Raw genomic sequence first — 24352 nt, forward strand, 5'->3', positions numbered from 1 at the left:
CTCATCATTTATTTGTGTGCATGCTCCTCTGGAGCACAGCATGCAACAATCCACAATCACAATTCAGCAAGAGATTTCAAATATAAATAGTCCGAATGTTCTCACTGAAATTCTTCAAAGGCTTAAAACAAAATAAATGCATAAACACTTTGATATGGTACATTTAAAAAATCTAAACACTTAATTACTCTGATTTATGACAATAATAAGTGATACCATCATGTATACCCTCCCAAAAGGGAAATTTCACTGTGGTTATTGTTTTGTTATCTTAACTTCCTTCTTAATAAAAGCTAAAGATAATTTATTTCTCACAAGGCAAAGTTGGGCAGCTTACACTGATGCCCTAAATAACTTATTGTCATTTATCCTTTCAAGTATCTTAATGACAAAAGCCCCGAAGACAGAATTAGAAATAATCAGAAAAATGCAGCTCACCACGCCATTTCCAGACCCCCATCTGGGTGCTCAGGTGGAGCCCAAGACCCAGACAAAGCATTGCATGGGGGACCCTCTTTAACTGATAAATTTAATTTTATTTTCCTCGTTGGAGGATATTCAGTGATGCACAAATTGGGTTTTAAAAGCCATTAGGATCTCTGTCAATGTCAGTAAACAAATAAAACAAACAGCAGAGTGATTCCTCAGGGAAAACAAGTTTCAATTATACCAACACAGAGTGACAGATTCCTGCCAAGATTATCACAACAACATAATAGCACAGAAACCAGTGAAAAATAACTAGCAAGCCTCTGTTCCTAGAAACCAAACCAAACTCTAAATTATTTGCCTGGTAGTCACAATTCTGCCTTGTTGAGGATATAAATTCTTGCGGAACCACCACACCCAACGTGCAAACACCACATTTCAGAGAGAGACAGCAGGACAGGATGAGGAGCAGACACACAGGCTGCACTTCCCAGCAGCTCCAACCAAGGAACAAGCCAGGTTTGCTCTCCAGTGCCTCTCAAAGGGGCCCCTGCTGGGTTCCCACCATCAGGAAAGAACAGTGGGCAACATCCAAGTGCCAAACAGCATCCACTCTGTGAGAGCAGCCAACACAGCCCAGCTCAGCTGCTCCCTGCACTGCCATCTGCACACCAGCTCTGGCTCAGGGCTGCTGCTCCACAGCCTTCCAAATGTCTGCATTTGGATCCAGGGATGGACAGGAGACTCACTCCTTGCTAGGCCAGCACCTTCAGGGTTTGGCTGCGTTATAAATTCATGCCATCACTGCAATTCAAGAGACTTCTGTATCAATAAGTTATCAGAAACACAGGGCAATCAACAAGTTATCAGAAACATAGGGGCAAATTTACAGTGCATTTTCTATTTAATACAGACTCCACACAAGCAAGCATTCACCCCACTATCAGTTGAGTTAGGTGTTTTCCAAGAAGCCAAACCAGATCTCAAATCTAAAATTGTTTAGCATGCTGCTATCTGCACACCCACTTTAATCCAGACTAATTCTTTTGCAGCAAAATGCTAAGAATTGTTTCAGAATATACCTAACCTACTTGATAAAAGAAACTAACTTAATTTACACTGTGAAGTTCCTTACATTGGTTAGACAGCTCATGCTCTAAATTGGATCCACTTATGAGTACAAACACCCACAGACACACAGTAAAAGCACCCAAAAACCTGTGCTGAAGACACATGAAGGACAAAACCATTCATTCTCCTCCTCTTGGAGTAGATAAGATGGCTCACTCCACTGAAATACATCACAGCCAAGTGAACTTTAGCCATCACAGTGGGATTACAGACTCTGAGCTGCTCTACAAGTGGGACTGATCCATCCAGGCCACATGGGAGCAAAATCTCAGGTGAATGTGGAGGTCTGCAATTGGCCGGAGCAGAGACAACATCATTCCTCTTTGAGTTTCACTTTTCTTAGGTCTCTAAAGAACTTCTGGAATTTGCTGAATTTTAGGTTTACTTCTTGTTTCAGTCTCTCTCCAAAGAGAAAGGAAAATACATTGATCACTGATTTCAGGGATTGTCTTTTTAATGCCAATAGCGTGTGCTTTAGTGAACAGTGGACATTTGCTCTGAGATGTGTAATTGGATACATCTTATAAATAAATAAAGCAAGCCCATCATTTATGTATAAAAGGCATTAACAGAGACATTGTTCATCCATCACCAGCAGTGTTCTCAGCCAGCTGTGTTTGAATCTGTCAGGAGCTACCATCCATCCCCTACAGCACTGCACAAAGAGAACTTCAGAGTGTTACTAAAAAATCCCCAACAACAACAACAACAGTAGCAAACATAATTCAAGAATTCAAGTCTTTAACAGTTGAGAGAATCAGATTTAAGCATCTTTTAATTAAAAGCTCCTTGCATACTACCTAACCAACCAGTTTATTTCCTTCTTATTGAAAAACTAATTATTTTTTAGAGAGCTGATGCTGAATTTTAACCCTATCTAGAAGAGTTACAGCTGCACATGGCACAGTGTTGTTCTGCCATATGCACATCTTCTGGAGATCTATTGTCTTCTGTTGAACATGATGGTTGACCTAACAAAATAGAGTTAAAATAATGGTTCCCACTGGACAGGAGGGAGGGACAAAGCCCCAAGTAAAGAAGTTTATGTGGGAAGTCTGAGCAAAAGGCACTTTCCCACAAGGCTGAGAAGGCAGCACACTCTGTGCACATCACCATGCCCACAAAAATATTCATTGTTCCTTCCACAGAGATCCAGCAAGAACTGAGTGATGTTAAAATTCATCTCCTGTCTCTTGCTTTCAGCCAAAATGTTGCTTTTATTGAAAGGTACATAGGGAAAAGAAAAAAATCTGTCACTGAGAACAGAAGGAAATTACAATGATATATGTTCAGCATTGTCAGTAGTCCCAAAAAAAACTGCAGTCCTGCATCACTGTGTATTTACAAACAGAGAGGAGGGGCAGGCACTGATCTCTGCTCTGTGTGACAGTGACAGAACCTGAGGGAATGGCCTGAAGTTGTGTCGGGGGGGTTTAGGTTGGATATTAGAAAAAGGTTCTTCACCCACAGAGTGACTGGGCACTGAACAGGCTCCTCAGGGCAGTGGTCACAGCACCAAACCTGAGAGAGCTCAAGAAGTGTTTGGACAAAGCTCTTGTTCACAGATGTGACTCTTGGGGATGGTCCTGTACAGAACCAGGAGTTGGATTTGCTGGTCCTTGTGGGTCCCTTCCAACTGAGGGCATTCTGTGATTCTATGATGATAAATAGAACAATTAAGAAAAATAATTACATTGGGAAACTCACCAGTCAAAAGGGTAAGGCTGATAATTGCCACCAAAATCTTCTGCCACATCATTCATGGACAGAGACTGGAGGTTGAAATTCAGCCTCCTGTCCCACCAGGAGTGGGTCAGATCAGACCGGGGACAGATCCAGATGCTGGAATTGATGGGATGACTCCTGACCTCAGGGCTTTTGGATCTTGCTGCATTTCAGCAGGACAGAAATGGTGTGTCTGTGTCACTGCAGAATTTTGCTGGTTCATGCACCTCAAAGTCCAAAATCAGAATTTGACCTTCTATTTTGAGACTGAAAACCCCTCAACTTTTTCATCTAAATTTTCAGTGCTACCCACAGTCCTGGTTTGTACCCCAAACTCCAGGAACATGCTGACTTTCAAAGCTCTTAAAAGACAATTCCAAGAATTCATCCAAACAGCTTCATAACATCTTTCTCATCACAACTGAATCCATAAATAAAACAGAACAATAGAACATGTATTCAAAAAGCAGCTGATTATGCACATGAACCCACGCCAGTTATAAGCATGATTGCAAATAACTGCAATTTACAATTTGCAAGCAACAAGAAAAGCCCCTCCTTTATTTTTCTGATTAACTTCAAAGACTATAATTTTTTTAAACAGTATTTGCTAGCTTTTCATTCAAGAAAAAAAACACCACCAAAAATACATGGGTTTTTGTCCCATTTATCAAACAAATATTCCAAAATCATCCTCCTTGCTTATTAACTCTTCCAAAATTCATGTTAATCTTCATTATTCATATAAAGACACTGAAATTTAACTCCTGCTATGGTAAAATATTTCTCTTATCTAAACCCTTTGTAAATATGGCCTTTTATGTCCCCGAGACTTCTAGGACTGCGTCCTAAATAATATCTACATGAATGAGGCAAAAGCAATGGAAACTGCAATGTATCCTTTTTCTCCTTTTCCTTTTTAATTTAGACAAATACAACGGCTCAAGTAAAAGCCATTCAAAAAACATTTTTTTTTTTTTATTCTTCAGAAGTGTTTCTGACTTTCACTTTGAAGCATCAGCTAATTTATTACTGACAAACACAAGCCAGGTTTGCCATAGAGGGTGGTTGCTTTTTAACTGGCAAGAGAAGAAGTTTTCATATATTTGGTAACGTGCTTTAATTTCACTGAGTCTTGCTCAAATGTTTGTCAGGAATTTTCCTGACACAAAATTCAGTCTTATTTGTTAAATGCAGTGCCGGGGGAAGAAAAACAACTTTTACAGATAGAATTGATCATCAGCCTCTAAGGCCACTGTAGTAGAGCTACCATTAAATCAGCTGTAATTCAACAGAGGGGGAAAAAAGCCTGGATTTTCTCAGCATCAATGATAAATTTGCCTAATATTCTCAACATTTATGCTACTAACATAGATAAAGTCTCTACAATGATGTGGGAGAGACCAGGCATGATTCTTCTTGCTCACACTGCTGCAAGGCAAGAATAACAGCACTAAAATGAGCAGAGGAGCAACAATCAGGTTGAAACAGAGTAGGAACAGTTTAGTAACCAAGGTTTATAAGCCACTGATAGTCACAGGCCACCCTATGTTCTCAAGAAATTGTTCTTCATGAAAATGTCAAATTTGGCTTTCCTAAGACCTTATTTCAATCAAGGCAAAACTTTAGGATTTCAGAACCTGAAGCTTGAAGACACCAAATCATTTATTGAAAGCCCTCCTAGTCCAGCTCAACTCAGAGATTAATTTTAAATTTAATGTTGACCCAAAGCCTTCTCCTTCTTGATGGATTTCAAGAAGAAATAAACAAAGAAAAACACGCACATGAATTACCTCTTAAAAGCAGTTTAAATTACTGCAGATCACCCCAGAAAACCCCCACACAGCCCAAGAGGTGCTCCCGAGGAAACAAAATCTACTCAAGATACAATTCAACTTCATTGACTGCAGCAGAATTATACTGCAGGGAAAACTTAGGTACATGAGTGGTAAAGACTTCTTTGGGAACAAGCAGATCAATAGTCATAACATTGTTATAACATATACATTGAAGCTGGCAACAAGGCTTCTGAAATATTTGCAATTCTTGTAGAAATGCTGCAGAGCTGCAATTGCTTATCAATTCACAGTGATTTTTAATTTATTTTTTTAGACACAGATCTCTATTTGGCAGAATGTTATGATGAAGCCTGGGACAAATTCCAAAGGTAAGATATTAAAAAAAATCCACAGCTCAGCACTAGAGCTTACTGCAAGGGGGGAAAAAAAGGCAGCAGATTCAGACAAATAAATTTTGTAGATAAAGGTTGAATACTTTGGAAATATATTTCTCTGAAGCTTTTAAGGAAAGAGATGGAAGAAATGGCAGAGGGGTAGGAACCAGATGATCTTTAAGGTCACTTCCAACCCAAGATTTTCTGTGATTCTATGAACACAAAATCTGTTTGGTCAACACTGAAATTGTCTTGGGGGGAAATCTTCTCCTGAAGACATTATTACTGGAAGCAATTTAATGAACTTTGCTATCTCTTATTTAGTTTCTAGGATCTTAATCAATTAATTAAAGAAAAAAAAAATAAAAAATAATAACATTTTTCATTAATAAGGTAAAAAAGATTCAAGTACCAATGTAACTGCTTACATCAAGTTTATTTTTTTATTTTTTGGCCACTCAGTTTTCCTCTTTTGTTACCCAAAGTTTGGATATTATAAGAACTGTGTGTTGGAGAAGAACTGTGTGTTGGAGAAAATACTGATAACCACAAAAACTATTCAGCAGTTGTTCAAACATCTGTATAGTAGCCAAGGCTCCAATTAAAGGCTTAACCTAACAAAGAACAACCTGCTTTGATTTATCCTATGTTGCCACAATTATTCATGAGACTCTTGGCAACACCTCTGCCTTCACTTTCCACTGCAGAATTCCTGTTATTCAGCAAATAAACAAGAACTCTGGAACCAATGTGACAAATTAACAGATTCCCAAAAAATGTTCTGAAGCACGTGGTGCCAGTCTGAAAACAAAGCCTAGAGGAGATGCAAACCAGGCCAGTTAAATCTGGCCATCACATCCAGCTTTTTAATAACATACCTGCAGACAGCTCCTAAACAGTAAAATATCAGAGTGGACCCTTTCCCTAAATGAGATCACCCAAATTCCACACAGTGACCCCAGAGTGCAGATCTGTCATCACTGAGCTACGGGGACCTTAGAAAGACACAGAACCTCAGCCAAAGTGACTGAGAATTTGCTGTGACTGTTTTCATGTTTAATACCTTTAAACAGCTGCATTCTTCCCATAATCTATATTTTTATTCTTTAAACTTCTAGTCACTTAATCTTTGTGGCTTTAGCCTTCCAGTCAAAATTTTATTATTAAAATTAGGTTTCCCCTTCACATGTTCACACTTTACAGACCACAATTAAATTACATCTCGTATTTCTTTTAAGCTAAGGATATTATATTCTGCCACTCATTAAAAGGCATAATTTCAAGACCACAAACCACTGATGCTTAGTGCTGCTGGTGTAATACCATTGCCTTGGTCTTCACCTCTGAAACCACTATCAAAGAAAAGAGCAGAGTTGGTAAGAGCACTAAAAATGCCTGGCATAGAAGTGCCTGACTGCATGATGGTCTATACAGATATTTACCAGCTTATAAAAACTCCTGATAAATCACAGAGGGCCTTGCACTGGGAAACCTCCTGGGAGAGCTTTTTGGAGGGAATGTTCTGGTTCTGTGTGTAGCTCCAGCAGGCACATTCCCTGCAGGGCCATGTGAGATGAGTGTCCTGCGGTCCCCATCACAGTGAGCCAGGATTCTGGAGAGTTCTGTCACATCCCAGTGCCTCTGGCAACCCTGGCAATTCTTGCTCTCAGCTGCCAGGCTAAGGTGGGACACTCACCCAGACAGGCACATGCAAGATGTGCTCACAAATTAGTTTTAATAAAAAGGTTGCTGCTACTTTAGGCATCCTTCTGACTCCACTGACTAAAACCAAATTTTCAATGTGCTCTGTAGGCAGCATTGCAGCACAGCTCAGTATCTCCTCAAAGTATTCTGACACACGTTTTGCGGAGAAAAGAAGAAACCCCACAACTTTGTCAAAGTTGTAAAGCTTGGTATGTTTATTACAGCACTGGACGCATGCATAGATTGCTCTCCTCAAAAGGCATGTGTACCTCTGAGAACTTCAGGTCTCTTTTTAGCTCTCTCTCAAATACATATGCATACAGTTTCACAATAGGTTCATACATATTCATTTTCATGGGTTTCGTGTGACTTTTACCACTAGTTCTTTTTTATCAGAAAGAATTCTGAGGTCAGGCTGACTTGCTCTTACAGCAATCCCTCTCTCTCTCTATCATCTTCTGTCTTTCTTCTTTTATCTCTGTCCTTCGCTGAAGTAACTTCACTGAGCTTAGGCCTTGCAGTCTGGCTAAATGACTATGGTTTCTAACTACAGACTCAACTCAAAAATGTACATTTCACTTAAATTAAAATGGATTTCTATCTTGGAAAATTTTCACTTTGTTTCATGGTCCCCATCACAGTGAGCCCAAGGTTCTGGAGAGTTCTGCCCTGAGCTACATCCCAGTGCCCCATGACAATTCCTGCTCAGCTGCCAGGCTAAGGTGGGACACTCACCCAGACAGGCACATGCAAGATGTGCTCACAAACTAGTTTTAATAAAAAGGTTGTTGCTACTTTAGGCATTCTCCACTGACTAAAACCAAATTTTCAATGTGCTCTGAAGGCAGCATTGCAGCACAGCTCAGTATCTCCTCAAAGTATTCTGACACAGGAGAAACTTGTGCCTGAAACTCAGCAGAATACACATCCTCCCACACATATCACAATTCTGATGTGCGTAAGTACCATGTGTGGCTCTACAGATCACCCTTCAGTAAATAATGCTTGTTACTGACTTATTCAGGAAGACAAAGAACACCGTTTGTAATAAAGATTTGTCCTCGTACACCAATTTCCAGCCTTGAAAGTCTTCTAAGGGAAATGGAAAATTACATTGGCAAATCAACATGTGACACCATCCATCAAAGGTTAAAATGAGAAAAAGCAAGCAAGGAGATAAATGAGCCCCCCAAGGTCACACAAAATCAGAAGAACGAGCAGGAATAGAACAAAGGCCTCTTCATTACTTAGATCACAAATGCATTCAATTCTGCATTAGTTAATCTGCAGAGCATGAGCATCAGTAGCAAGACATGTCCACAGGAGAAAATATAATAATAATGAGCTGCAAGTTCAGCAGGACCCAAAGCCACAGGATATAATTAAAAGGCACAGGGTGCAATGACCTGACCTTGAATGCCACTCAAGTGATGAGAAAAAAGAATGTGCTATCAAGTATTTTTATTCTAGAGAAACCCAAAGCTCAACAAACCTGGGGGGAAAATCAGTTTGGGATCTAGATTTGCAAAGCAGATATCTACCAGGTCTCAGGTCTGCTCTGCTTCCCTCCACACCAGCCTTTGTGCCATTTCAACAACAGCAATAAAAGCCTCTGGAAATGCAACAGAAAAGAGCCAAGCTCAAGCAATATTTTATTTTTGCATAAATAAAATATTCTGATAAAAAACAGAAAACTCCCAAAACAAGACAATTTGGGCGTTTTCTTTAAACATGTTTTCAAAAGAATTATTACAACTGTTTTGGCATCCACAAATATTGCCTGTAGCTTTTCATCTCCTAGTCCAGGAAGGCTGGTTTGTGTTCATTCAGTGCCTTGTGAAGAATTTTTCTTCTTGATTTTTGTCTTTCATATCTCCTCCTCCTCTCAATAGAAAAAGCCTACAGCTTGAAAAGTACTTCACAAGAATAAAATTAATTGATAGGAGGGTGTAACTGCTCACCAAACAAGGGCTGAGGTAGCAGAAAATCTGTTTATTTTGTTTGTTCAGTTAAGTTCCATATATCAAACAGAAAAGAAAATAAATTGAGGCAGTAACATTTTTCTCCCTAAAAACTACACCAGACCTACTCACAAAAATAAAAAAAATCCTGCTGACCTGCTCTGTGTGACTGTGCTGAGTTACTTCACTCCTCTGAACTCATTCTTCCTGTACCTAAAGAACACAGCACTAGGGACCACTTGTACCAGTTGGGTCTCTGAGCAGCACTAAAGCCTTCTGTTATTAATAAATCTCCTCCTTTCCAAGTGGATTATTTATAAATGAATTCTGTGACCTCTGGCAGGCCAGAGCTAAGCAGAGAATACAGTTTGTTCCCATTTAACTGAAAAACAAAGGCTGTGGAAGGATGAATAGAGAGAAGCAATTAATATTTCCTAATAATTGTCACAGTGAATGGGAGAGCTGCTGCGTTTCTCAGGGTTTCTGCTCAGAAAGGTTCCAGGTAACCATTCATTCACAGGGCTGGGCTCATGTAAATCAGATGTTGTTGCCAAGCAACTATAGGTGCTAAGGAATGAAATACAGTCTGCAGAAACCTAATAGCCTGGAGAGAAAAAGGGCTACAATCAGAGATTTATGGCATATATAAAAGGGAAAGAGTCATTCTCCCACACACAAAGAACACAGATACTTTATAATAAATGTCCTTAGCATGTTTTTCTAAGGCATAATTAAGCAATAAAATTCCCACTACACCCCAAATCAAACAGGTAAATTCCTTTTTTTTTTAATCTTTTGCTCATTAAACTTTCTAGAAATAGATCTTGAGAAATTAGCTACCAAGACAAAAGGTAAAATTTAAGCCAAAGATCTTCCTTTTGTCCAAGAAAGGTGTTAGGTATACAGACAGCACTGCAACTGCCAATCAGCTTTTCACTTTACCTTCTTATGTTTTTATACCATGCTCATTAACATTGCATCTGATCATCAGAAATTCTCTTTAAGCTTATTAAGATTTTAAAATATTTTTAGCAAGTTAATTAGAATACATTAACAGAGCTCATCTGTGTTCACCCATCATGCATATTTTATTTCATTCAGGCAAATTGCTTTTAAATGAAATATTAGATCTAGGAGGGGTGCACTGTTGGGTACTGAACAATGCAACCCCTCAGCACAAACACACTCTCTCACACACACCCTAATAGCTCCATGCCACTGAAAAGTAGGGACTTTCTGATGACAAAGGACTTTTAAAATTCTTATTATTACAATTCCCTGCAGCTGTGCTGTGCACACATGGAGCTGGTGCATCATCCTTGTACCTGAACCATCCCCTGTTGCCCTCACATTCCCTGTACAATCAATAAAACTTTAAGACTAAAATTGCAATGGGATCCATAGGTCCAGCTTAGAAGAAGGAAAAAACATTTCCAGCCCCTCACACTGTAATTTTTACAGTTCCATGTTTGATGGGTTTGTTTTTCTCCTGCTGATGGTGTCTGGGGATCTCAGTGGATGTAAAGGCAGGAGCCCAGTGAGGCTCTGGCACAGGATTTTAACAGGCAGGGCTGCACATGGGCCTGGCAGAACGACCAGAACAGCTCACAAGGATGAACCTGAAATACCCGAAACCTTTGCTTTAGCCATCACTGGAAAGGCCTCCCTCTAATGTGCACTAAGTGTCACCAGGTATAACTAAATAATAATTTCTGAGGAAAAAGGAGATGACAAAAATTACCTTAGCATATTTTTGGCATGCCTTTTGCAGAATTTTACTCAAGTCAGATGAAGTCCATCACTGGCCACTGAAACTTAACTACAACTCTACTAATAATATGTTCCTCAAGCTCCTGATACCTTCACTCAATCTAGCCAAATTATATATCTTTGAAATCATTTCTTTATGGCCCAAACACTTCCCATCTGAGGAAGGATGGAAAAATCACACTAATTTCACCAACAGTTCTTAAGTTAAGCAGTTACTTTTAGAGATCTGCAAAAAATAAAAGGATAAACAAAGTTTGCCAACCTCATGCTTGATTCAGATTTTGCACTCTCACTGCATTTCAATTAACCTGCCACAGATTGCAGAGCTGACATATTTGATTCAGATAGTAAAGAAAACACTCTTTAAAAAAAACAGGTCTGAATCCTTTGATGAGTGATCATACAATCCATATCAAAACACACATTTATGTCTCAGTCACCACACATTTCATGATCTGCATCATTAAGACTGTCTGGATTGAGGGATTTTGATAATCTCTTTGACAATCTATAGCAGTTCTTTATCTCCAAGGCACTGATGCCTTTTAGCCAATGATCATTATTTAGGTATGCTTTGTGCCTGTAGCCTTCCCTGAGATGTTAATCTCCATAATTCAAGAGGCTGCTCTTTTATAAACTGCTGCCATACTCCCCATGTTTTTTTCCACTGATGAACCCCAAAATCAGGAGTGTTTCATTTGGCTGAACACATCAGCCTTGCTGACATGGGGATATTTTAAGCACAGCTGAGCAATTCTATGGAAAGTTCTTCCAAAGGCCAAGAGAAGAGAGCTGTCTCAATGGATGGAGGCCCTTTTCTCTGGATAAATCACTATTGATTGCACTGAACCCAAACCCATCCTGCCATAACCTCTTCCTCCTATTTCTGCCTTTATTAATCAACTCACACACCAAAAGCACAAGACACAGTCTGCACTTTTTTCTCAAGCTTGACCAAGCAGTTTTATATTTTAAAGGAATTCTCAGCCTTTGTCAGCTGGAGCAGAGATTTTACCTCCCTGCCACAGAGCTGCCTTGGCCACAGGGATCAGCTGGGATCTCTCCCCAGATCCCTCTGCATGCTGAGTAATGAGCCACACAATGCCAAAAACCTATTTGCTGGCATTAAAAAGCAAAAACTGCCTTGGTTTACCTTGCAGTATTTAAGCAGAGATTTGTCCTATCCTAAGAAAAGAGAAAAAAACCCACATAGAAATCAATATAAATTTCTAGTAGCACCCTAATAGCAAAGAGTAGAGCTTGAATGAGCAATGAAGGCAAACCAACATTTAAATGTCATTTAGAGTGACCAAAGACACTGAAATATGTACACAATTAAAAGCATTCTCTAGAAAAAGGAGTGGGTGAAGTAAAGCATGACTACCAGACAATAGTAAAATAAAATGCAATTTAGCAAAGCACATTTTGTCATTGGCCTACCCTGGCACACATTCCTTGTTCTTACAATAGAAACAGTGACTCATTTATCTAAACCAGCACAATTTTAACAAACCCCTATAAAAATCACTGCTAGAGCTGCATCTGGAGCACAGCTATGCTGCAGCTCACCTGGCTCTGGATTTTAATGACATCCTGGAGCTCTCCACGGCTTTCAGAAAGTTCCCTGTTAGCCCAGCCTTCCCTAGACCAGCTCAGGGTGCGTTATCCACCCCATTCCCCACCTGCCTCTGTCATCCCTCCAGAGAAGTCTCAGCTATCTTCATTAAAAAGCTGAAAAACTGCCCCTGTCCATTCCCTCTCTCTTCCCCTTCTTCCAAAAACACAGCACAGAGGACTCAGGGCCAATTCTTTTCTTTGAATTTTCTTCTGCAAAGGCCAAAGTTTCCCACTACCTAAAACCCAGCCCCAGCTAAGTATGAGGCATCACTGAGTAGCCACACTGAAACTATAATTTTTAATTATTATTATTATTATTGTTGTTAGGTAAGAGGGTGCTCACATTTTTTTTCAAATGCAAAAGGATAAGATTTTCCACTCTGGGTACCTGAGATGTAGTTTATCAAAATGCAGCATTCTCTGTGAGTCCCTTTCACTCCAGCACATCCAATCCCCACATAAAACAGCAGTCAACAAAAATGTACAACATCTTTTCCCAATTCCTCACAGTTAACACATTAAGTGGCAATAAAGGGTGCAATGACTTTCCAAGGGCATGTACCTGTTTAATTATTCAAAAGAAAATTGACTCAGGCACCACGGTATGAAACACTGAAATATGCAAACGAAGTAAATTATGGGGGAAAGCAACAAAAGAGGGAAAAAGAGAGAGGAACATATGGGGGCAAATTCTGATAATCTTGTGTCTGAGTTTCTCCATACACATGTGTGTAAGAAGGAAAGCTTGTGAAGTGACAGAGAAATTATTATTTACTCATCTCAGTACTCTGACCAGGGTCTTGAAACAATCTAACCATGCCTAGAATTTCCTAAGAGAGTGTTATTTTCACCTATATACATGAAGCAATTTCAGAAAAAGGAATGTTTACACCTTTCTCAACAATCAAATCTTGCTGCTGGGAAAACACTTGTTTCAACGCAGGCTGTATAGAACAGAAGAAAAGATGCAGGACCTGATCCATGAGTAGATCTCATTTATTCTAAATTAAGGGTCTGAAATAACTCACTAAAATAATAAGACCAGGTTAACAGAAAGGTATCATAACACAAAATTTGTGTTATGCTATTTGTCCATAAAACATGACTACCCCATTAAAACAAAGAGCATTTGATTTTACCTTGGACCAGAGCAAATGTCTTTCCAATCAAGACATCCAGTGAATTGAATGTCTCTTGTAAGCAGGTGCTACTGTGTTATATTTTCATCCAAACTGCTGAGAATAAGCCAGAAGAAAATGACAAAGTAAATTGAACAAGAAAGTGTCTGATCTTGATGAATAATTCAATGATGCAATGCAACAAACAGTGACTTTTTTTTTCCTGGTAAAGGCAGTTTACAACTGTCCTTTGCTTAGAAAAATGACCTTCTAATGGTAATTATACTTTTGTCTTTAGGCACTGGGTGACAGTCTTAGTAATGCTCATGATTCCAGTTCACAGCTCTGCTGCTGATCTCAAAGCAGTCCATTCCTGCTGGATCATCTAATCCTTTTTTAATAGCATAATCCAACTGCTGAAGAACTTCAACTATCATTTCAGGCACACTGGCCACAGATTGTTCTTTAACTATTCTGGCCACTTTTCTGAAGTCTTAAAAGGCACCAGAGAGCCACAGTGCCACAACCACCATTCACAGAATTCACAGAATGACCAGAATTCCCAGAATGATCAGGTTGGAAGAGATGTTCAAGATCGAGTCCAACCCAGCCCCAGCCCCTCAACTAAACCCTGGCACCCAGTGCCACATCCAGGCTTTGTTAAACACACCCAGGGATGGAGACTCCACCACCTCCCCAGGCAGCCATTCCAGAACTTTATCACCCTTTCCATGAAAAACTTTTTCCTAATATCCAACCTCTATTTTTCCCTTGGTGCAGTTTGAGGCTGTGTGCTCTGGCTGTGTCAGTGCTGCTGCAGAAAGAGCCCAGCCCCAGCTGAGCACAGGCACCTTTCAGGAGCTGCAGAGAGTGATGGGGGCAGCCCTGAGTCTCCTTTTCTCCAGGCTGAGCACCCCCAGCTCCCTCAGGGGTTCCTCACAGGGTTTGTGTTCCCAGCCCCTCTGCAGCCTCGCTGTCCCCTCTGGATGCGGTCGAGTGTACCAAGGTCCTTCCCAAACTGAGGGGTCAGAACTGGGCACTGGACATTCCCATTCCCTGAGGAGCTGCTTGACTGCATGGATAACAGGCAGAGAAAGCCATCACTGCCGCCCCACAGCCAGCACAGACAGGAGGGAGCCTGGCAGGATTAGGCTGTGACACCCCAAAGCTGGACTTGCTGCAAGAAAAGACTCTGATAGGACAGCAAGAATAACAGGAATGGGTTAACCACCATTCCCATTCCCTGAGGAACTCCTTGACTGGGTGGATGACAATGGTGCAGACACAGAAAACCTTCACTCTGCCACTCTGACAGAAAAGTCACTCTGCAGCCAGGATTGCCAGAGCCATAGGTCCAGAACAACCATGGCCATACAGCCTAATGAAAACAGAACTCTCCAGGAAAGGGCTGAGCTGGAACAGCCTCTGTTCCCAGAAGTATGGTTTTTATTACCAACAATTAAAAAAGGCAAATAAGAATTCCCCTGTAGCATCCAGTGATGCCTTGTGAAGACTGACCTAGAACAGAGGCTAGATAGAGTTAAATAAAGAATAAAGAAGGGTTTTATTAGGAGGCCTCAATGGATGCACCTTGGGCAGCACAACAGCCCAGCCAGGGCTACACCCAAAATGAACCCAAAATGGTTACAAAATGGACAACCAGTCACAGGATATCTCACTTCTATAAATTCTGCTCCATTTGCATCTTGGAATTAATGGTCTAATTACAGTTTTAACCTATGAAATCCCATCCTTCTTGTTTTTCTCTCTTCAGCCCACAGTGCTTGCTCTCTTGGGCTGAGATTTGGATCATTTGTCCTTGGTGCCCAGCTGGAGCAGGAATTGTTTTGCCTCCCTACTCTGTGCAGAGAGCTCACAATCCCCTAATATGCAGCTCAGAACTACACACTAAAGCAGCACAGAACCTGAAAAATGTAAATGCTAAAACCTGAGCCATCGCCAAAATAAAGACTATGTTGGAAGAGCCCCATTGTTGGGGAGGTGAGTTCAGCCTGGTGATAACCAGAGAAATCTTCCCCAGGGCTGTGGCACAGCACAATGTATTCAGGACTTTCTGTAAGCCATTCTTTACATATCAATACTAAAAAAAAGGGACTTTTTCACTAGAACATCATGACTGAGAAAGGCTCATTTTGCCTTTTCTCATTTATTCCTCACTCATTGGGCTCTACATCTCTTCCTTGGTGCACAATCTTATTACGACAAAAACATACAGTAAATAATACAGTCTGCAGTAGATTATCAATACAGTCAGGAAAACAGCAAAGTTAAGAAAAAATTCCCCAATAAAATTTGTCACACTTGACATAACCAGGACTGTCTTAAATACAAGAAAGGACTCAGGCACTCAGGTGCCTCTTTTCTGTCCCCTGCAATATTTCAGCATTTCTTGCTCATGAATACTCAGGTTACATTTGGCAAGTTGGCAGCACTTCTTAGCACCTAACGATCTAATAAAAGTTTTTTTTTCCTCTGTGCCAGACAAATCTGCCCACCTTCAACCTCTGCTACCCATAAAACAATTTATTCAAGTACCTTTACTCTGAGCACAGTTAACCTTTGCAATGTACAAAAGCTTCTGTGCCTCATAAATGAACAAAGAGCTCCTAATGAACAAAAAATACTTTCCTGACTGAAAGTTTAATATTAATTCTGGGAATACAAAGTATAATATTAGTACCCATATATTGTACATAATACAGTATAGAGCTCATGCATCTTCTTTTAAAAGGTTTCTGTTTTCAAATTACTGTTGTATAAGATTTCTATACAACACAAGGATACTTTAGGTTACTGCGATTTACACAGGGAATCAGCAAAAGAATGAGCATTATAAAGAAAACTCACACTCACACTAGTTTAAAAGCCCAGGGATGAATGTAAGGGGAAAAACAAGATTAATTTTGTTTTCTTCATTTCAAGGTTAAACCTAAAAGAGCCTTAACATCTCCCACATGGGTGCAAGTTTTCAGTGCATGGACCATGAACTCCTGGCAGCCCATAATGCAAGAGAAACACACTGGTTGCCAAGGAGACTTGAACTTACCATGCAAGAAGTCCAGTCCCACACTGAAAAATTTAGGACCCTAGAAATTTTAAGTTTGAAAATCAATGATCAAGAGGAAAGAAAGTGGCATGTGAGCAGTTTTCATATCCTCCTTTCCCCAGTTTCTCACAGGGATGAGGGATCAGCAGTGGACTGGAAGGTTTGAATTCACCAGTGTCACACTCCTCTGTGGAGACATTTTACATTAAAGCAAGTGCTGGCTTTAGTTCTGTATTTTTAGCTGTATGTTAAATGAAAAACTGCACTGAATTCTGCAGTAACACAACTGTTGATCACACTCTATTTTGTAACAGAAGTCCTGTCAGATATTTAGCCTTAGTTACTAAAAACTATCTTCAGGGAGTACAAACATTTCCCCTCTGGCATCCTGTCAGTCACAGCAAATCTGTAAATAAACTGTCAAACTCCATTCCAATCATTCCTGAATCTGCAAGGGAAAAAAAATAGTAAAATTGGTGCAGCTGGTTGTAGTCCCTGTAGAGCAGGGCTGATTTCACAGCTTTAATATGGTTCACTACTTCACAGCCAGTCTAATCTGATATACAGCATGCAGAAATGAGTGACACCTTTGCTAATCATTTTCTTAAACTTATCACATGTGGAGGTAATAACAGATGCAATGACTTTTCAAGGACATGGACTGGTTAATTTTTCAGCAGCAAATCGACTCCAAGTTCTGCAAAATTAAAAATCCACTAAGACACACTGTCAAGCTATCTAAATTATGGAAAATCACACAAAAAGGGAAAAACAAAAGGTCTGGTCATGAGGAAGACAGTGTTAGACCCTCTCTTTACATGGTCTCATGCAAAGTAGGGATATAGCAGCAGCAAATAAGCCAAAAATCGGAAGTGCTGACTTCAGCAAGGACTGACAAAATAAAATGGGAAACCCTATGTACTATTACCTGGAACATATCAGCGCCTTTGTTCTGTAACTCATAACTTATCAAGTAATCCTGAAGGAGTTGGTCAAGAATTTTTCTGTCAGATACGTTTTGTTGGACCAGAACTGCCAGCTGAGGAGTTTTTCAAGGCCACATTGGAAAAGGTGCTGCTGAAGAAAGATCTGAAATGCAGTAAGTGAACACTATCAGCTTGTTGCCTATGGACTCAGGACATAAATCCCCTGATTTAGAGCAGGGACAGAACCTGAACTGGGATCTGCTTTATCCTGCAGATTTTCCTTCACCACCAACTTAAACAAAGTCACACTGTCTCTCTGGATTGGTGAATATTTCATAAGAGGCAGAATAGCCCCAAGCAGAAGACTGACTCAAAACCCAATAGAAAAGACACTGGCTTGATTTATGTTAAATTTAGGTTCAAGAATCATTTCTGTTATCACTCAAAAAAGGGGTCTCAATCTCCTAAACGAGATGCATCCTTGATGTTCCCTCACAAAAGGCACCTAAAACGTGACTTTAACTATGAGACAGTTTGAACAGAAATTTTGAAAGTACATGATTTCCTATGAAACCAAACCACAAGTGTTTGATTGCAAATGCTCCTTCAGTCTCCCTGCTCAGGAAAGCAAACTTTTCATGCTGAAATGCACCATCGGAAGGCAAAGAGCACTGAGGTCACCATGACTGCTTTAAGTTTGAAGGTAGAAAAAAACTAACATCACCCCCTTAATTAGGGTTGCCATATGGTCAGATTTCTGCTTTCATGTTTCCTTTCTTAAGCTCAGAGTTTGACTGGCTGGCAAGGGAGGAATTCAAAATGCATCAAGGTTTGCCATATGGGTCCTGGTCTCCTGTGTACTACATGTGTCAGAGATCTGACATATCAGAGACATCAGGCTCACCATGTGCAAAGGCTTCATGGCCTATCAGCTACTATTTCCTTCCACAGATTCCCAGAAGAAACCATGGGAGCCCTACCAAGCATCTTCCATTTTCCTACCACACAGAAATGCAAACCATATGCTTCAAAGTTTGCAGAAGCAACAACTGCTGCTCTCCAGAGCTGAGTGTCAATGTGGTTTATTCTCCTCTGCTTGTGCACAAACATCTCATCCAAGCTGCAAATAACCCTCTGTGAACCTGAAAACTTCAGTGATCCAGGTCTGGACCCTTGCACACATTGGTGTTCAGGGTCCTTAGCAGATCTTTCATCTGAGAATTAAGCACCAAAAAAAGAAATCTCTGGTTTCTGAATCTCATTTCCCATTTAACAACTGAGGGAGTTGATAATCCCAGTCTAAAAATAGTCATTTTGTGCTCAGAACACCCTTGACAGATAGGAATTATCAGCATCCTGATTCCAAATGTGAGAAAAATAGAAGATACTCATCTAGATGAACTAGGACTGCAGGCCAAGTGTCCTGAGGGTCAAAGCAGCACTGAAATCACCCCACGTTTTCACTGTGAGCTGCAGCCATGGCTCTGCTTGACAATCAATGAGACATAAAAATCCAGCCTCAACACGTCTTTCCATCCAAAAAAAGCAACATTATTTCAATTTCCAATAAGAAAGAAAATGGTTTATTGGATTGTCCTTCCAGTATTAAAAAAAAAAAAAATTACTTTGCATACAGAAGTTTCAGCCTCAGAAAAGTCCACTGTGAAACACATCCCTCTCTGGCAGGCAGCACAGCACAACACAGCAACTCCTGACATGAAATGAACCCTAAGATAACACCTGACAAAAAGGGGACTTTAAGAAGAATGCAATTATTCCAATGGGAGTTGCTCCATGGCACCTGTGTTAACCCCCCTGCCAAAAGTATTTTGAACTCCTTAATGGCTGCAGATGATAAGAAAAGTTATGATGAGAGAAAGTCTGTGAGGCAGCACCTGCAAAGTGAAATATTTTTAAGAAAAATGCTTCAGATACAGGGACGGAAGTAATTAAAACCCCAAAGAAAAAGTGTACTGCTGTCTTTGTTTTCACCCAAGCTGAACTTCCCCTGGAATTGAATTGCTGGCTCACTGGGGCAGCTGGCTGACATCCTGAGCCATGAACAGGAAAAGCTTGTCTGGGAAGTCGGCACAAAACTCAGGCTTGTTTGTTTGGAAAGGAGCCCACAAGTAAACACACACACACAGACACAGCCAGGGAATAGGACTGGGTGAGGAAGGACCAAAACCCTCTGTGCTGACTTTGCCTCAGTCTGATTTGTTTTCAGGAATGGCAGATCCATGAGGCCAGGAGGGAAATCCAGAGCAGAGAAAACTCTCAATGGAAGAGACCAGGTTCGGGGAATATTTATATAAATTGAATGCACAGACATCCATGGGATCTCATGGGATGTATCCCTGATTACTGAGACAGTTAGCTGACACAATTGTGACACCACTCTTTTATTTTTGAAAGGTCATGGCAATTCAGGAAGGCTGCTCAGGACTGGAGAAAAGCAAATGTGTCTTCAATAATGGCAAAGAGGAGGCCACGAGGAAATACAGGTCAGTCAATCTCACCTTGATCCTTGGCAAGATGGAGCAAAATCTTCTGGATACCATTTCCAAGCACACAAATGATAGAAACGTGACTGGCATTGGTCAGCACAGCCTTCTAAGGTGAGATGAATGGTTTGATGGATGAGGAGAAAGCAGGGGATGTTGTTTATCTCTATTTTAGCAGGCCTTTTGACCCTGTCTCCCACAAGATCTCCACTGACAAGCTGATAAAGTGCAGACTAGATACATGGGCAGTGAGGTGGACTGAAAATTGGCTGAACTGCTGGACTTAAAGGTTGTGAACAGTGGCACAGAGTCCAGCTGGGGGCAACTCACTAGTGCTGAGCACTGGTCTGATGCTCTTCAATATTAACAACCTTGATGATGGGACAAAGTGAGTGCTCAGCAAGTTTGCAGGTGACACAAAGCTGAGGGGAGTGCTGACACACAAGAGGGGTGTCCTGCCAGCAGCAGGACCTCAGCAGGCTGGAGAACAGACCAGGAACCTCATCCAGTTTAATAAATGGAGGTGAAAAGTTCTGCAACCAGAGAGGAAACACCAACTGGCTGAAGATCAGCTGGGAAGCAGCTTAGCAGAAAAAGAGCTGAGGATTCTGGAGTACAGCAAGGCAAACAAATCCAGCCCTGTGCCCTTGCAGCGTCCTGGGTGGCACTAGAAAGAGCAGGATGAGGAGCTGCCCAGCACAGCAGGGCTGGGTCCAGGCTGGGCAAGAGAGTGCAAGGACATGGACACGCTGGAGTGAGCCCATGGAGGAATGTGCAGATGATTCAGGGACTTGAACATCTGACATCCAAGGAAAGGCTGAGAGAGCTGGGGCTGCTCAGCCTGGAGGAGAGAAGACTCACAGGGAGTCTCATCAATGAGCATAAATATTTGATAAGAGAGATTAAGACAGAGATTCCTCTCTGTACTGTCCAGTGATAGAACAAGTGGCAAAGGGCACAAGCTGAAAGAGAAAAAAATCCTTTCAAATATAGATTTAAAAAAAAAAAAATTCTACTGCAAGTTTCCCAGAGAGGGTCTGGAACCTCTACCCTTTGAGACAAGGGTAGGTTTAGATTAGGCATGAAGAAAAAGTGCTTTACAGTGAAGGCATTAAGACACCCTCTGGTTGCCCAGAAGACTTGTGAGTGCCCCATCCCTGGAAGTGTCCAAGGCCAGGTTGGAAGGGCTTTGGAGCAACCTGGGATAGTGGAAGGTGTCCCTGCCCATGGCAGGGGAGTGGAATGAAAAGATCTTTAAGATCCCTTCCAACCCAAACCATTCTGTGATTTAACTCCAAACTGGACACAGTCCTGGGCCATCTCCCCCAACTGGCCCTGCTCTGGCTATGAGCTCCTGAGATCATTTCCATCCTCTTCCACACTGTGATTTGAATTACCCTCAGTATCACACTACATGTAACTGCAAACAGTGCAAAATATCCTGAAAGACTACTTTGCAAGATCAGTCTGGGTGAGGTATTAATGTATAAAGATCCATTTTTCATCGTCATATGCTTCAATCTGTACAGACAAAAATACTAAGCTGCAAGTAAGGATCTACTTTCAAATACATACCAACTAAATATCTGGGGAGCAAGGAGTTAGAGCAAAACAGAAATGTGGTCATATGCCTCTAATTTAAAGTGCAAAATCAGGACAGAACAAGCTCAAGATAACAAAATTACTCAAGAAAGCACCATTATGAAGGTAATTTTTGTGACTAGTAAGTAATGACACTCTTGAGGACATCACAGCTATTTTGGAGAGCAGAAGTTTGTAAAAGTAGCCATCTCTGCTTTGTAGGAGCCTCTGAGTCCAACCAAGTCAACTGATTTCAGTGGGAATCGTGTGGGACCACAGCAGCACAGTGCAGCTTTGCAAGCTGGGATGATTTAGTCCTAAAGACTTCAACAAGAACCAAACACATTTAGAGCTGAATACCCTGAAGACAGCTAATTTACATTTGGAGATCATACAATTGAGACAATTTTATATCCCCCATTGTAAGGAGAGAACTCTTCATTTTCAAGGTCTTCATACATTTAATCAGAAAAACAAGTGGTACATCCCTGCATGCACAACACTATGGTTTTTAAATGAGCAAAAAGGACAGAATATGTATAAAGGACATGACTAAATTAATTTTCAGAGCCTCCTGACTTCCAAGTGCCTGGTATTTAACACTGTGATAACTCCAGGAGGAAGAGTGGTCTGTAACTCTGGAAGGAGGAAACAAAGGGAAGAGCTCGGATGCGGCAGGGAAACAGACAGACGGACACATTCACTTGACACACTCCCCAGAAGCCCTGCAGGCTCCATCAGCTGCACTTGTAAGGCCTTTGAAGTGTGGCTGCTGCACAGCTTGTAAGTCCCTTCCTCTGGAGCTCAGGAGCTTGTGGTGTTATAAGCTACTTAAGCTCCTTAGTCCAGATCTAAGCAAACAGCTTGACGCACTTACAAGCTTCACTCCCTCTTATTCTGAAGATGTTAAGCTGCTTAGCTTACTGTCTTCAACTTTCAAATTCCTACAACCAAATCCTACCCATACACCATGAATCTGCCTTTTTTAGCCTGATTCTCCCCCCTCTGCTGAGGACTCTGAATGTCTTTTGCCAAGTCACCAGAAGAACAAAATGTTCTTTTATGGCTTAGTTCTTCCAAAGTCACAGCCAACACCTGAACGCCCATTGCTTTGGTAACTCCCACTCCGCCTTTCCCGCATCCACAGATTACTGTATATCAACAATATTCACCTGTTCTAACAAATCTCTTTCCATTAATAAATTCTGTCAAATATTTCAGTTTTTTTTTAAAAAAACCCCTCCATTCTGGTGTAACTCTCTCCTCGTCTTTACTATAAACATTTGTTTCAGTAGGAGCTGCAAAACTTTTGGAAGAAATTCTGTTTATATATAAAATATGGTTTTCATCCAAACCAAACTACGAGCAATTACAATTAATAATCTTACAAGTGAATCCCTAAACTTAGAAGTACAGTAAGGCTGGCATAAATGGAAATTACACGTTTTCTAGGGCTGAAATCATTAAAACTTTGTATCTATAAATAAAAGATAGGGCAGGCATTAATAAATCTTAACAAGTAACCACAAAGAGGACACAGTTCCATTTTAATCATAGCATGAAAATAAGCTACTGAGCTAAGTGTGGAAGTGCTGTTATATTGACACTAGAAATGTAAAAAAATAAGAAAGGCTTAAAATGCCTAGTTTTCACTGAGGATATTGATAGAATCAACACACTGATGAAAGGCAGGCAATCATTACATGCTGTAAAATAAAAGAACAAATTATATTGCAAAGATATAGGAAAACCACGGCAGTGAGTGTTGCCATACACTAATGAATACCTGAAGCCAGAGCAGACAAAGCAGTTATTTGTACCAACTTGTAACATAATCCATATGGTCTGAATATGTCATCAATACCAGGACCATAAAACAGCCCCCTTGCCCAGGATGGAGGCAGCGATCAAAACACACACAAATCTCTCACAGACTGCCTGAACAGGAAATACTGGAACCACAACACACTACAGTTATCTCTATATTAGGATAAATTAAGAAACTAATAAATATTAGGCTAAACATCATGCTCACATCTGCTTACTGCTACAACATCTCAAGAAACTTAAGAAAAAAACTCAAAGCAACTTTTGACTTAAGCACAAAATCTATGGGTTCAGGAGGTCAACAAAGGATGTTTAGAACAAGTCATGTTACCCAAGCAAAAGTTGTGTACAAATGGAGTGCCCAATTATTACGTTACCTGTGGAAAATATAAATGCTTTACACAAGCATAGATTTCCAACAGGTATTTAGATGAGGTCGTTCACCAAAGCTTCTCGTAGAAAGAAGGCTGCCACAGGACAAAATGGTCTCACAAATTATTGATCGCTTTTTAAAATTACATGACACAAAGGGTAGAAGTAAGTGATAAATTTCTGCAGCTGCTATTGAAAGGTAAATTGGGGAAAAGCAGAGAATTGGACAACAAGCCCAACACTGAAGAGACCCAAATTTGCACACCCAACAGGCTCTGAAGTTTTATCTTTGAGCAAAGCACGGTAAAATTTAAAAATTTCATACAAATACCAGATCAATACTCAAAAACTAGAAAAAGCAAGTACATTAGAAGCTTTTATAAAAGGAATAAAGCCAGAATCAGCAGTTTGCCACCAGCTAAATAAAAGCTGAGTCTCTGTTTGAAT

The 24352-nt window shown here is 40.6% G+C and overlaps 1 protein-coding gene across 3 annotated transcripts in view; it reads right to left on the minus strand.

Annotated features, from left to right (window-relative positions):
- The window catches only part of XYLB (xylulokinase), an 86742-nt gene that overhangs the window by 16434 nt on the left and 45956 nt on the right, over positions 1–24352 (minus strand). The window lies entirely within an intron of this gene.

This window comes from Zonotrichia albicollis, chromosome 1, assembly GCF_047830755.1.
Source record: "Zonotrichia albicollis isolate bZonAlb1 chromosome 1, bZonAlb1.hap1, whole genome shotgun sequence".
Lineage (NCBI taxonomy): Eukaryota > Metazoa > Chordata > Aves > Passeriformes > Passerellidae > Zonotrichia > Zonotrichia albicollis.